The sequence below is a fragment of the Tenrec ecaudatus genome, chromosome 1, assembly GCF_050624435.1.
Source record: "Tenrec ecaudatus isolate mTenEca1 chromosome 1, mTenEca1.hap1, whole genome shotgun sequence".
Classification (NCBI taxonomy): Eukaryota; Metazoa; Chordata; class Mammalia; order Afrosoricida; family Tenrecidae; genus Tenrec; species Tenrec ecaudatus.
Window position 1 is genome coordinate 167,929,410 of NC_134530.1, and position 4,041 is coordinate 167,933,450.

At 45.0% G+C, this 4,041-nt stretch overlaps 1 non-coding gene across 1 annotated transcript; it reads left to right on the top strand.

The window, feature by feature from the left end:
* The first annotated feature begins 1,244 nt into the window (after positions 1-1,244).
* LOC142438240 (U6 spliceosomal RNA) lies at positions 1,245-1,351 on the top strand. Its single transcript, XR_012782660.1, has one exon. It is a non-coding gene; the product is annotated as a U6 spliceosomal RNA (small nuclear RNA).
* Positions 1,352-4,041: the final 2,690 nt, after the last annotated feature.

Here is a 4,041-nt window from a genome sequence, read left to right on the forward strand (position 1 = left end):
TTGGGGTCCATAATTCCTAGGCACAGTTGCATTTGGAGGATGGAATTGTTCATGTTGATGACTTGGATGCAGAATGCTAGGGAGTGGGGGTCAGGGTGGGAAAGGAGCCGCAGCGGGAAGGGCTCTACGCCAGAGGTAAGCAAGTTCAGACGGTCTACACATGGTTTTGTTAGGTCCCTCGGGTGAGGAAGACCTCGGTTCCTGGCTTTGCACGATGAAAGAATTCATGCCGAAATCCGGTTTGTAATCCAAGTGGGTTTTTATGAAGGGCAGGACAAGTCTCAGGGTTTACAGTCTCGAAGGGGTTCACAACTGGGGACAAGCAACTTCATGGTAAAGAGCACCCACAGTGCGGAACTGGGGGGATCCATCCCAGGGACCAAGGGGTCGAGAGAGCAAGAGGCCAAAGGGCAGGGAGGCCAGAGAGCATGGGGGCCAGCATGCCCAGGCAGGAGCACTGGAACAAGGGAGGCTGTGGGCCCCTGAACAGGCCTGGAGCAGGCTGCATGTGAGCCTGCACTGGAGACAGTGATCCTCCCCCTTCCCTGCCACGGGGAAGCCGGTCGGAGAGCGGCCTTCCCACAGGCAGGATATTTCAAGCCTCTGGCTGGAGAGGCATGATTGATGGTATCGGTTGATTCCATTGGCTGGGTAGAGCCCACCTGGGTGATGTCATGAGCCTGGGGCCTAGTTTGGACTGCCCAGGTGTACCTCTCACCTGGCTGGGGGCTTGAGTATGAGCATGCTCAGTTTAGGATCTTTATAGGTGTCTAATGGCTGCCTGATTTCTTTTCAACCTCCTCTATGGGGGCCTTTGCAGGCATGGGAGGGACAGCCCCCTTGCCCCTAATTCTAGCTACCTAACAGTTTGATATGCGCATTTAGTTAACATTGCTGTGTGTTAAAGGACAGATATGTGCTAATGCCCAAAGTATTTTTAAAGTAGAGGTGTAAAACAATCTCTAGCAGGACTGTCTTCAGCGGGTGCCCTTTATTAATCCACCTCTTGGAACTGGCCATTCTGTGCTTAGTCATTAAAGGTGGTAGAAGGAGAATAGGAAGGGTGGAGGGCAAGGCTGTTGACTAGTCTCTCCATATCTAGGACACTGTGTTACATTATAACCATAAGTTTATATGCGCATTTTAAATACATGTGTTTATTCTGGACATTGTTTATTAGTTTACAGCATATACGCTTTTTAGCTGTCCTGAGGTGACAAGGTATGGTAAAAAGTCGTGCTAGCGTGCTCACTTCAGCAGCACATATTCTAAAATTGGAACGATGCAGAGAAGACGAGCAGGGCCCCTGTGTAAGGATGATGTGCAAATTCGCGAAGCTTTCTGTAGTTGTTTTTTCAGTAAAATGCAAACATTTAAAACATTCATTTCTTTCTTTTTTATCTGTATCCATGTTTTTAATTTGTATAAAGTGCAAAAGGAAAGTATATTGAGGAATATAAAATGACCAGAGCCTAGGAAATCAGCTATCATACACGCATATGTATTGACCTATATATTTGAACATGCAGATAGATAAACACTCAGAAGAACACAACTTCTGTGTTTCTCCAAAAACTGAAGAGCAAATAGTAGCTTACAGTCACCACCCTCTGGGTTTCAGCAACAGGTCACTGGAAGGCTCCCATTTCCCACCTTTTATGGGGGGGGGAGGTGGGGGGAGCTTTAATTCATTTGAAGCATTGCTTTGTCATAGACTCATACACACGTGCTCTGGCCATTTGGAGATCATGGGAAAAGCTTGGGGTTTTTTAAGGCCTGGAGTTTGGCCATCGTATTAGATGATGTGATATATTTTAAAGTGCTGTAGGGTTTAAAGGTGAAGGTGAAAGACCAGTGAAGAGGCTATACTATAGCACAAGGAGGAGTAGGAGGGGCAGAGGGGAACTGGAGCAGAAGGACGAAGGAAAGGGAAGAAGAGGAGATGGTGAGTAAGAAGGAAGCATAAAAGAGGAATGAATAATCCAAGAGCAAGGCAACACATTTAGTAAAAGTAATTATTAATAAAAAGCAACAAGAACTCTGGCTGGTGTCTGTAACAAGATGCTTATTGTTCAATGGCATCCGCTTTGTAACGAATGGGTGGTAGGTGCTCCCTACACATTCTTTGAAATTGAAATTGAAGATTGGATGAGAAAGCAGCCATTAAATGGCATGGTCCTCCAATTTTTGGCTACCCTGTGAATTTTTGTTACCGTTCACTGGTGATTCATGCTTCCCTGATATGTTGAGTCTATAAGCTTAGAGTTCCATGCTACTTGGGCCAAAGACCATGAATGGTCAGCTTTCTAGATGAGAATATCATCAGAAAATTGAAGAATCATTGGGAGACCTCACTCCACACAGTGATTTCCTCTAGAGCACATTTGCCAGAGGGTCACCCAGGTCATCTAGGATCTCCTTATTGGCATCGATCACACCAAAAATCAGTCCATCCTTTATGAGATAAGGCTAAGTTACAAAATGTTCACCAGTGTCCTAAAGCTAAGTTGCCTGTTCCTATGCGGCTTTAGAAACCCAGCTCCCAGCACCAGGACCCACACTCATGAGCTGCCGATCTATCAGCTCACTCTTCCTCATCTGGAGTCCATGCTTCTCTTGGAATAGACAGGCTCCTATGAGCTTTTCTGTATTTGTTACCATCTCTCTATTCTGTATACTTTGAAGTGTATGCTGAGATGGGTGGACAGTCTGTCACCTTTTCACCAGAAATTACCTACTGTAGTGTTGGCTGTTACATTATTCTGAGCACCTTGATAGAAGAAAAAAATTCAGTTGTGTTCAGAAGAGACCATTCAGAATGGGGAAAGTTCCAAAATAATAAAAATGGAGAATGATCGAAGGGACTGTGGGTGCTTTACCAGTATCTGAAGGGCTGTCCTTAAAAAGAGAGGTGGGACGGAGAGAGCGACTCACTGCTTATGAGGAGGATCAAAGTACATGTTGGTGAAGGTCAAGGACTGCAGCCTTCAGTGTGAATTACGACTCAATGTCAAGAAAACTCAAATCCTCGCAAGGAGACCAGTAGGCATCATGGTAAACAGAGAAAAGAATGAAGATCCGTCTTGCTTGATTTCTCAATCGATGCTCATGGAAGCAGCAGTCACGGATGCACTGCATTGGGTCAATCTGCTGAACAATACCTCTTTAAAGTGTTGAAAAGAAAGGGTGTTACTTTGAGGACTAAGGTGCACCTGACCTGAACTATATTTTTACTCGTGATATATGCATGTGAAAGTTGGATGTTGAATAAGGAAGACTAGAAGATTCCATGCATTTGAATTATGGTGTTGGGCTAGAATCTTGAAAGTATCATGGATTGCTGAAAGAACAAACGCATCTGTCATGGAAGAAGTACAGCCAGAATGTTCCTTAGAAGCAAGGATGGGGAGAGTTTGCCGCACACACTTTGGACATGTTCTCAGGGATGACCCGACCCTGGGGAAGGACATCATGCTTGGTAAAGTAGAGGGACAGGGAAAAAGAGGAAGACATTCGACAAGATGGATTGGCACAGTGGCTGCATCCAACGGGCTCAAGCAACAGAACAACTGTGCAAATGAAAGCAAGGTTTCCTTCTGTTGTACATCGGGTCACTTTGAGACGACACTAACCCCACAGCAGCTAACATGTGGCTTCATTACAATTTCCCCTCTGTGGTCCCTCACACCTCTCTCTCCCTCTCCTTCCTCTTTATCCCTTTCTCTCTCTCTCTGCCCCCTAGACCCCCACCCCCCCAGTCCCACATCAAACTCAGATTTTCACTCTATCAATAGATGCGTTAGGTTTGACGCTCCCTAGTAAAGGAATTCTCCGTGTCTTCAGGCTGAAGCTCTTGGTTCTCCTTCATTCTATTTTCTCCATCTTAGGACCCTCTGAGCAGCTTATTCAGGTCTTCCCTGGGGCCAGTATAAAGGAAGTGCAAAGAATATGAGTCAATATTTACAAAATGGTAACAAGTTATTTAAATTCCATGTATTTAAAAAATATTATTAAAAATATTAAAGTGGAGATCATTACCAC